Source organism: Cygnus olor (assembly GCF_009769625.2).
Source record: "Cygnus olor isolate bCygOlo1 chromosome W unlocalized genomic scaffold, bCygOlo1.pri.v2 SUPER_W3, whole genome shotgun sequence".
Taxonomy (NCBI): Eukaryota; Metazoa; Chordata; class Aves; order Anseriformes; family Anatidae; genus Cygnus; species Cygnus olor.
This window is the reverse complement of record NW_024429074.1, coordinates 946,534-957,619: the sequence shown is the minus strand read 5'-3', so window position 1 is coordinate 957,619 and position 11,086 is coordinate 946,534. Positions and strand designations below refer to the sequence as shown.

The 11,086-nt window shown below is 45.8% G+C and overlaps 1 long non-coding RNA gene across 1 annotated transcript; it reads left to right on the top strand.

Annotated features, from left to right (window-relative positions):
- Window positions 1-5,952: 5,952 nt before the first annotated feature.
- Window positions 5,953-10,309, top strand: LOC121062943. The gene is made up of 3 exons (XR_005815750.1): window positions 5,953-6,253; window positions 7,097-7,199; window positions 8,663-10,309. It is a non-coding gene; the product is annotated as an uncharacterized LOC121062943 (long non-coding RNA).
- The last annotated feature ends 777 nt before the right edge of the window (window positions 10,310-11,086 follow it).

The window sequence follows — 11,086 nt, the reverse complement described above, 5'->3', positions numbered from 1 at the left end:
AAGGTGTGTGTCAGGAGGGGAGATGAGAAGGAAAAGCAGAGAGCGAAACTAATGGTATTGACAGTGTAGCAGGTAGTGAGGCAGAGGGTTGGAGAAAGAGGAAGAAAATCTTCAGGGGGAGTCAGGGCCAGGATGGAAAGGAGAGGAAGAGAGATGAAGGAATGGCAGGCAAGGAAAGCTCAGGGACAGGCTTTGAAGTGTGGCCAGGCTGGCCACTTCAAATAGGAATAGGAGGAGAGAAGGAAAATGGGAAAATACAGGCTGGAGAAAGATGAAAAGAAGTGTTAAAAAGGGTTATTGAAGGTGTTAAAGGTGTGGTATGTAATGTTTGACAGCTGTTTTTTGAATGAGTTGGGAAAGTTGAATGAGCAGGGAAAGAGGATGTAGGCATTATCTAAGTAACAGTCTAGAAGTTTTGGTATATTTGCTGTGGTGTTTGGTCAGTTTCCCAAGTATCGGGGAGAAGGGGGGGGCGAGGGGGCAGCCTACTCCACCAGGGGTCTCTCCACAGGCCGCAGGGGGGCTTCGGCTCCAGTGCCTGGAGCACCTCCTCCCTCTCTTGCTGCGCTGACTTTGGTGTCTGCGGGGAGGTTTCTCCCTCCTCGCTCTCCTAGCTGCTGTTGAGCAGCAGGTTTTTGTTTGTTTTCGTTTTCTTGGGTGTGCTCTCACAGAGGCACGGACTGTGTTGCTCATGGCTTGGCTCTGGGCAGCGGTGGGCCCCTTTTGGGGCCAGCTGAAATTGTCCCTTATCTGCCAGGGGGAGGCTTCTGGATTCTTCTCGCAGGGGCTGCCACTGAAGCCCCCCCCCCCCCCCCCCCCCCCCGAACCTTGCCATCAAACCCAATACAGTGGGGCAGCTAGGTCATTACTGGCCTGTAAAGTATCAGGGATTAAATTAACTAATGAAACCCAAAAAGTGATGGAGGTAGAAGGGGCTGGGATAACAGTGCCACCTTTGGGGGATACCAAGCTGAGACTAGGGGATAAAATGATCTCTGGGCAATTATTGTATGTACCCAAGGCAGGGACTAACTTGTTGGGAAGGGATTTGATGATGAAATTGGGCATTCAAATAATAAATTGTTAGACTGGAATAACAGTGTTATTAATGGAGTGCTCTCAGGCCCTGAGAGCAAAGATATATTCACCTCTGACTGGAAAGACCCTGAAATGGGAGCAGAAGCAACAATACAGATGGACAGTTTTACCTCAGGGGTTTACAGGGCCACCAATTTATTTGGGCAAGTTCTAGAGCAGATTTTGGAGCAATTCCAACCTCCCGAGGAGGTGTTACTGTTACAAATATGTGGATGATCGTTTATTGTCAGGACAGGAGAAAACAGTTGTGAAGGAAGCTACTAACAAGCTATTCGACTTTCTGGGAAAGCAGGGCTTGGGAGTATTGAAAAATAAATTACAATATGTAGAAAGAGAAGTCAGGTATTTAAGGCATCTAATCTCTGAGGGAAAACGGAGAATAAATCCAGAGAGGATTCAGGGAATTGTTGAAAACTAAGAAAGAACTAAAAAGTTTTAAGAGTTTTTTTTTTTTTTTAAGGAATCAGGAGCCACGAAGTCTGAAGGAAAATGGATACTCCCTGATGGGAGAGAAATGCTGAATAAAGCACCAATGAGGCAAATATTATCTGTTTTACATCAAGAGAGTCATTGGGAGGTGCAAGCAATGTGTGATGTTGTGCTAAGAAAGTATGTCTGTGTAGGAATATACACTTCAGTGAAGCAAAATATGCAGAGGATGTACCATATGTCAAAAGGCAAATAAAAAGGTCATCCGTAACTCACCTAGAGGGGGACGGGAGCCAGGGATTCGACCTTTCCGAAGTATACAGGTAGACTTTACTGAGTTACCTAAAGCAGGGAGACTTAAGTACTTGTTTGTCCTAATTGACCACGTGACTGGATGGGTGTAAGCTTTCCCCTCCGTATCTGCCACTGCAAACACGGTGGCTAAGGTATTATTGGAGCAAATAGTCCCTAGATATGGGATAGCTGAAAACATTGATTCAGATCAAGGAAGTCATTTCACTTCACAAGTACTGCAAGGGTTAATGCAGGCCTTAGAGATTGAGTGGGATTTTTACACCCCCTGGCACCCCTCCTCTTCTGGGAAGGTAAAGCGAATGAACCAGACATTAAAGAAGCAATTAACTAAATTAGTGTTAGAAACCCAACTTCCTTGGGTAAAACGCTTACCTTTAGCACTCCTACAGGTTCAAACAGCACCAAGAAACGATATAGGAATTTCATTGTATGAGATGCTGTTCGGATTGCCCTGTCTGGGCAGAAGGGATGAGGTACCACAATTCGAAACAAGAGTTTTCTTAAGAACTGTATTCTGGGGTTGTCCTCTTCTTTGTCATCTCTCAGGACCTGTGGGTTCTTGGCTCAAACCCCACCTTTGGAATTCCCCATTCACCACCATCACCCAGGAAATTGGGTCCTGATTCGGACCTGGAAAGAATCAAAACTCCAGCCTGAATGGGAAGGACATGTTCAAGTACTACTAACCACTGAAACAGCCATAGGAACTGCGGAAAAAGGTTGGACTCACTATACTCGAGTGAAAGCACCTGTCGACCCTAGTACCTGGGAAGTTCTTCCTACAGAAGACTTGCTAAAAGTTAAAATCAAAAAGAAAAATCTCATAATAGACTCTGAGCAGGATAAAAGCTTACAATTGTAAACTAACCTTTTATTTTCACAGGTAACTAATGAGTGTGACTTGTGATTGAGAGAAAGGACTGGCCTATAGCAAATTGAAGCGTTCCCAAGGGGTTTTTGTTCTAGTAGTATTGTACATATATCTTTGTATTGATAATTATTTGGAAACCTAAGGTTTAAAAATAATGACAGGGAAAAATCAACTATTAATTTTGTTTTTAGTGATTGTAGGCCTCAGAGAAGGCCTTGGTCAATTGGCAGCTTGGAAAAGGCATGACCAGATAATAGTAAGACGGGATACCCCGTCAAAATATGGGTGAATGTGACAGAGGGTTATGTACCACAATCCGTCACGTTTGATGCTTGTGAGGTGTTAGCTTGTGGAGATGTAAATGCCCAACGACAATCGAGCAGAGAGAACAAATAACTGGGAGAGACCCAACAGCCAGACTGAGAATTGCTGTATGGAAATGATCCTCTATTGCCATCAGAGAAAGGGAGAAACTCAAGGAGAAAACAGGAGAGAAAACAGGAGGCCGTCTTTGAAATGCGGCAGTTCAAACATTTGAGATTGAAACAGTGTATGGGAATGTGAATGCCTGGATAGAATGGGTCAAATATACTGTCCAGAGTCTCAACCATAGCAATTGCTATGCTTGTGCCTCGGGATGACCGATTGCCCAGATAGTGCCCTGCCCATTGGGGTGGACCAAGGATTCCCAGGGGATGCGATGTACGATTGCATTGTACCAAGAAAAGACTGCCTGGGGAAATGAGGCCTGTAAGTCTCTCTCTTTGCTGTTCCCTTCCTTGCGTGATAGCAATATCAGGGTTCCCCTGCATTCTCTACAGCTATAGGTAACCATACAGCTTGCCTCTCACGGCAGGGTGTGAGTGCTACCCGTCATCTGGGAGAATTTGCCTTGTGCACGAGGACCTTGAATGCTACCAAGGACTTGATGGGAAACTGCTCAAGACTTGAGATCCCCGGGGTAGATCTCTGGTGGTACTGTGGAGGGAAGATCTTACGGTCCACCCTGCCATCTAATTGGGGAGGCACTTGTGCACTTGTTCAATTAGCTATACCCTTCACCCTGGCATTTGAAAGAGAAACATCACAAATACCCAGAAGAAGTAAAAGAAGCTTAGGAGTATCATTCGATGACAGAGCGTACATAGGTTCTATTAGGGTGCCTAGAGGAGTTCCCGATGAACATAAAGCAGGAATCAAATTGCTGCAGGGTTTGAGTCACTGTTCTGGTGGGTAACAATCAATAAGAATGTGGATTGGATTAATTATATTTATTGTATAATTTATGAATCTTTGATGATTATAAGGGATGCAATAAGAGTGTGAGAAACACTCTGTAGCCAATAACATAGGCTCAGGTGAGGATCTCTGTGAAGTAGCCATTTTATTCATGATTGCAATGGCGGGTGTCCCACAAGGAGGAGCACATCTACTAGTCACATAGTAGTTTATATAGTAGTAGTAGTTTATATACTTTCTTTCTTGACGATCAGGACCCTCCCCTGTTTCCCCATTGACTGGGTAATCCAGGTTCACAACCTATCCGATGCTTCACAGACAATACATGGCCTTCAGTTGCCAGCCTGTTAAATTTCAAATTTCTTTTGACTTTTTTTTACTGTTTGAAGTGGTAATGTTTCTTCACTTATCTGACTTGACTTGACACCGTGATTTTCACCTAATTGTTCTAAGGAGTCTGGATGTCTGCATTTTACATGGACATCTGCTAAGCTTTATCACCGCAAGCATATTTCAATACCACATTCCTTCTCTCTAAACAATGTAACTCTGTGCACAAAAAAAAAATTTTATTCCCACAGTTTGTGGCGACCGGTGGCTGATGGAAGCTGGCTGTGGCGCTCCCCGCCGCTCGTCCCCACCCCGCTGCCCGCCCCGATGGAGCTGCCGTGCGGGGCGCTGCGAGTCGCCCTCCAGGCGAGGGAGGCGGTGAGGTCCGGGGGCCAGCGGTCCGTGCGCCCCCGTTGCTATGGGAACAGGAGGGGCGGTTCTTCGTATGTGCGGGGAGCGGCGCGCAGGCGCCGGGGGCTGAGGGAGGGGCCGCCGTCATTATGACGGCTTAGGGGAGATTGGAAAGGGTCTTTATGGGGCCGGCGGGTGTCTTATGGGGCTTGAGGGAGCCTGGAGGGGGGGGGGTGTCTGTAAGAGCCTGAGGGGTACCTTATAGGGCCTGGGGGGGGGGGCCTGGAGCGGCCCTTATGGGGTCTGGAGGTGGTCTGGAGTGGGTCTGAGGAGGGGCCTTAGGGGTGTCCTTATGGGGCCTGGGGTGGCCTGAGGGGGCCGTTGGGGGTCCTTATAGGGCCTAAGAGGTCCTTATGGAGCTTGGGGAGGGCCGAGGTGGCCCTTATGAGGTTTGGGGGGGTGGGTGGCAGGGAATCGGGTCTGTCGCCGTGGGGGTCTTAGCAACAACCATGGGCCCGGCTCTCTGTAGGGGTGATAGATCCCCACTACCCTTGCCCGTTTCTCCTCCATTCGCAGGGGGGGAGCATTCCTGATGCTGCCCTTTTTTCAGAGTACCGCAGGCTCCTTTGTCCCCTCTCCAAGGCGCAGTCGTGGTGGGAGATGGTACCGCGAAGGGTACCAAGCTCACATGCCTTTCTCCCTCTTCCTCCCTCCCTTTTTGCAAAAAGGATGTGCTGCCCTGCTTTCCTCTCTCCTTTTTCCAAAAAAATCGGGCTGCCCTGCTGTGCCTTCATCCTGTGGGTCGGTCAAGGCTCCAGGAAGCTCAGCAGCGTTAGTTTGCTGTATTTCTTAACCTGTTCTTTTGTCTCCACCTGCTGGCTAGATTCAATTGATAAGGGGCAGGGCTGTGCTGCAGGGGTGCCAAAAACCTTTCCCCCAAAATCATAGAATGGGTTGGGTTGGAAGGGACCTCAAGGATCATCTAACTCCACCCCTCCCCCACGCCATAGGCAGGGATGCCACCCACAAGATCAGGTTGCCCAGGGCCTCATCTAACCTGGTCTTGAATACCTCCAGGGATGGGGCATCCACAACCTCTCTGGGCAACCTGTTCCAGTGCCACACCGCCCTTACAGTGAAGAATTTCCTCCTAATGTCTAATCTAAATGTACCATTTTTTAGTTTAAGATCATTCCCCCTTGTCCTATCATTACCCAAGTAGAGTCCTCATCCATCTTTCTTATAAGACCCCGTTAAGTATTGAAAGGTCGCAATGAGGTCACCTTGGAGCCTTTTCTTCTCCAGGCTGAACAGCCCCAGCTCTCAGCCTTCCTTCCTAGGAGAGGAGCTCCAGCCATCTGATCATCTTTGTAGCCCTCCTCTGGACTTGATCTAACAACCACACATCTTTCTTGTGCTGGCACCCTGTGTGTGCGCAAGTCCCTGCTGCCACTGTGCACAAATCTGACAAAAGGTGGTTGCTGGGAGGGGTTTGGGGACTGAGGTGTAGGTTATGTCAACCTCTTCGGTTAGCAGATGATATACTTACCTGCGAATGGGAGTCCCCACGTCAGTCTCTTTCTGAGCCTGGATGCCAACCACCAAGGAAGGTGCCCTGAGGTGGGTACTGCAATGGTGTTAACACGCAGAAGGATGGCAGGACTTGGACTGGGCAGGCAGGGGAAAAGGGGGATGGTTTGCAACCTCACCGGCAGGGATTTGATGAGCCCTGGTGCCAGGGCTGGTTTTGACTACTAAATGCAGAAACGTTTGTATGAATGGGACCTGGAATTCGAGAATTCTTCCTCAGCTGGATCACTGAGTTCGGGTTGGTCTGATTTATAGCTGATTTCTCCATTCTGCTAAAAGGCAGAATGGATCGGGAAGATTGGATTTCGTAGTTTGTATACAGAAGTGGAGAGAGGCATTTGTATTCTGCAGAGGGGCAGAAGTTTGGAGCCTGCTTTGTTTAAGCCCATCAGTAACTGAGGAACAACCTGGAGATGCCGAGAGAAGTGGATTTTTATATTCTTGTTTTAAGATTCCTGACTTATTTTTTGTGGAGAGAACCTAGATACATAATTTCTGGTTTCTGAATTCCAGTATTGCAATTCTGTATCTAAAAATTAGGCAGCTACATCTTTAATTTGTATCACTAAATGACTGGAATTTCTGGTTCCCCAGTCCTGTACCTACCTATAGGGCATTTTTTTTCCATTAATGTGTGTTGTAGAATGGAGATTGTTTCCTACCAATTTTGGGAAAAGTGTTTCAAAAAATAAACTCCTATTATGAACATAGTCCAGCAAAATAATTTCAGTCCAACCCCAGTTATTTAATGATAATGAGTATATTGTATGAACATTTGCTTAGTTAAATATTTTATTCACTTGAGCCAGATTCAGTTGTTGCACTGATACAAACCAGCCTTTCCCTCGCCTCAGTCTGTTGCTTTTCTCTCAGGTTGGTTCTGACGTACCCTTTAGCAGCAGGATTTTCTGGTCTGGCCAAAATGGGCAGCTGGGGGCAAAGAAGAGAGGCAGAGGAATAGGCACATCCCTCGCAGGTACACGCAGCCTATACCTTGAGCTTCACCTTCCAACTAGAAACAAGAGCCGTACCTGAGATGCTGCCCCTCAAAGTGGGAGGGTGGTGGTGGGGAGGAGCGCATTGGAGGTGCAGACATGTGGAAGCAGTGCTTTGGCTTTGCCAGAGTTGTGCTTCTTGCTCATTTCACGTCTTGTCTGTACTGGTAAATGCTCGACTCTGGATTTGGGAGAGAGAAGGAGCAACATGCATGGCTGGGAAGGGAGAGGGATACTGGCTTGCTGGGAAAAAAGCAGGAATGCTGATCTAAGGCCCCAAATGGAAGAAGGATGTGCTATTCATTTCACACAGACGTGAGATTTCACCAGAGAAGTTTTGTAATGATGATGTGTTTATGCCGTACGAGTCTGTGGCTATTCACAGGCACTCGGTGTAGTCGTAAAATCACAGAAATTTGTTTTGTGAGGTGTCTCACTGGTTTTAATTGCCACGTTTTTTCTATGTTCGTCCTGTAAATCACTTTCAAAAAGCAATATTATTGCAAACTGTAGTGTAATTTAGCGAATTCCTACAAATGAGTAGGAGAGTTAATGCTTATTAATTAATTTGTAAACTCAACATACTAATTTTGTGTTGTTTAATAACTCACTATACCACATGCCATTCGTTTTAATGTATTTTTCATAAATACATTTTGCTTCAAATTAGTGAGGTCTTGGCAATGTAAAACCTGGCTTCAGCAGTGGTTTTTGTAGAGAAGGGAGGTAATAGTGCTCCATGAGTGGCATTTGCGCAAAGTCTTTAACACTGGAGCATGAATTTGTGAACAACAGCATGTAACTACTGCAAAAGGAAGAGGAATTGGAAGATTTTCAGTGCACCAGACTCAAATTTTAACATCTTTAGATTTTAAATGTAATACCTCTCAAATGCATCTTAGTGTTATTACTAGGACAGCTATAACTTCCATGTGAGCTTGCTGTATGTTTTTAATTATGAAAGCTATTTGTAATCCCTGTTGAGAAACTTTGCCAGCTCAATTGTTTGCAGCAGCCTTGTATAATTTGGAAGAGAGAACAGCCTAAAGAAGCATCTTTTCTTTGTGCTGGGAAATTCTATTCAATGGCAGCCAACTTATACATTGTTTAAAACTCACCATTTCCCTTCTCTGCTTGTGTTTCCAAAAATATTGTCACCACACCAAGCAACAATTGAACACCATCCTTCTTAAAAAGGCTGGCAAGGCTTCAGATATAATGTGCAAAGGGCTAGGGGAGAGGGAAAACTGAGGGTAGGGAGTGATGGAGTCCGTGATGCCTCAGCTACGCTCGCTCTCCTGGCTTGTGGGGCCAGTTTGCTGGCAGTTGTCAGGGTCCCAAAGGAACAGGAGGGGAGGGACACCGCATGCATATGACAATAAGGTCTTCCCTGATGCAATTACAGAGCTAACTGTTTGCCTCTTTGTTGGATCCCTGATCACAGACCCATCTGAACTCATCTTAGTGAGTTGTGGCCCCAGCTGGATGTCCAAGGGTAGAACATTGTAGTGTTGTAACTTCCGAGCTTCTCAACCGTGAGTTACTCTTCAACTTTATTTTCACGCAATCATACATATTCATGCAGAAATACGGCGTCAGATACTAATGAAACATTGTGGGGTTAAATTGGTCTTTTAGTAGCTCCATTAATTTGATGGAATTGCACCAGAGACTAGGTTGATTTACAATGTAAATACATTTTGGTAAAAGGTATGGAAATAACTAAACAAACAATTGCAGTTAAAGATGCATGACTCTATTAGAGTTTAATTTTAAATGGCTGCAAAGAAAGGAGAACGTACCACTCTTTTGTTAAGATAGAAATAAATAAAATACACTATAAGTGTTGGAGATAATTAGTTAAGTGCTCAACTATTTAGTTTTTAAAACAGGATCACGCTTAAGTGCCTTAAGCTTTTATTAATTGCATGGACCCAAAAATCCCCTGTAGTAATTGAAAATTTAATTACATACATTTTTTGTTCTTTTAAGAATAGAAGCTTGTTAAACTTTAAACACTTAAACATCTATTGAAATAACCAGTGGCTATAAACAATGTGCAGTTCCAAATACTAATTAAACAGGAAGGCTAAATCACTATAAAGCTAAACTGAATTTTAAGTAACTTTACACTCGTAAGTACTCTGATTTTTTTTTCACGCAGTATAAGATTCACCATTCCCTCTCCACACGCAGCTGAAGTCCTGGCAGTGTTATTGTTTGTCTGCACTGTCAGGCAGGTTTTGTGGATATATTTGAAGTGAGGGCCAGTCTCTAGGGGCGAAACTGGGTTTCAGAATGGAGATGGGCATGGGCAGAGAGCTGGTCATGTGGGCAGTTGCTGGTGATGCTGGTACGTGCGGAGGTTCATGTGCCTGTAGGAAAGGGGACATGGTAGCAAATGGCTGGGAGAGGTGGCTTGGTGGGATTGGTTAAGGAAGCAGTGGTCTGTTCACAACCAACTGATAAGATTTCTGATTTGGTAAGAGGTACATGTGGAAAGGTCCTTCATTTCTCTTTGTTCATGGAACTGGGACCAGAGATTTTGATATTTGTGTTCTGTTTTATGATCCAATCTAATGCAAGTCTCTGTCAGTTAATCAACTGATGTAATGCTTAGTTAATTTTGTTTGGACAGATGGCTAACTTCCTAAAATTAGCCATTGCTATTTACATTCTTATTAACAAAAGATAAACATAGAATTAACCTCTGTCTAAACTATCTTCTGATTTTTAGATGAGGCTCTTTTTGGGTATAAAGGTTTGCTTTTGCTTCTGCTCAGCCAACCCAAGAAGAACATTACTATGGTGAGGTTGGAGTGGGTTGTAAGTACGTAGACACGATGCTCTCCCAAACCACTCGAGGCAAGTCTCTGCCTAGAAGAGTATTTGAGCTGCTGTCCATCACTGTCTAAACTAGCATTTAAAATACCTCTAGAGACAGCAGAAGTAACCTGATGGAATTAACAGCAGAAGACAGACAAGAATACAGACTATTTTCAAGCACTGATTGTGAGTGCTGTCAGTTCATCAGATGCAATTCCTCTCTCAGCACTACTGTAAATACAGAATCACAGAATCGTCTAGGTTGGAAGAGACCTCCAAGATCATCTAGTCCAACCTCTGCCCTAACACTAACAAGTCCTCCACTAAACCATAGCACTAAGGGCAACATCTAAACGTCTTTTAAAGACCTCCAGGGATGGCGACTCAACCACCTCCCTGGGCAGCCCATTCCAATGCCTAACAACCCTTTCAGTAAAGAAGTTCTTCCTAATATCCAACCTAAACCTCCCCTGGCGCAACTTTAGCCCGTTCCCCCTCGTCCTGTCACCAGGCACATGGGAGAATAGACCAACCCCCACCTCTCTACAGCCTCCTTTAAGGTACCTATAGAGAGCGATGAGGTCTCCCCTGAGCCTCCTCTTCTCCAGGCTAAACAACCCCAGCTCCCTCAGCCGCTCCTCGTAAGACTTGTTCTCCAGACCCCTCACCAGCTTCGTTGCTCTTCTCTGGACTCTCTTGAGCACGTCCATATCCTTCCTGTAGCGAGGGGCCCAAAACTGAACACAGTACTCAAGGTGCGGCCTCACCAGAGCCGAGTACAGGGGGACAATCACTTCCCTAGACCTGCTGGCCACACTGCTTCTTATGCAAGCCAGGATGCTGTTGGCCTTCTTGGCCACCTGAGCACACTGCTGGCTCATATTCAGCCGACTATCAACCAGTACTCCCAGGTCCTTCTCGGCCAGGCAGCTTTCCAGCCACTCATCTCCCAGCCTGTAGCGCTGCTTGGGGTTGTTGCGCCCCAGGTGCAGGACCCGGCACTTGGCCTTGTTGAACTTCATGCAGTTGACCTTAGCCCATC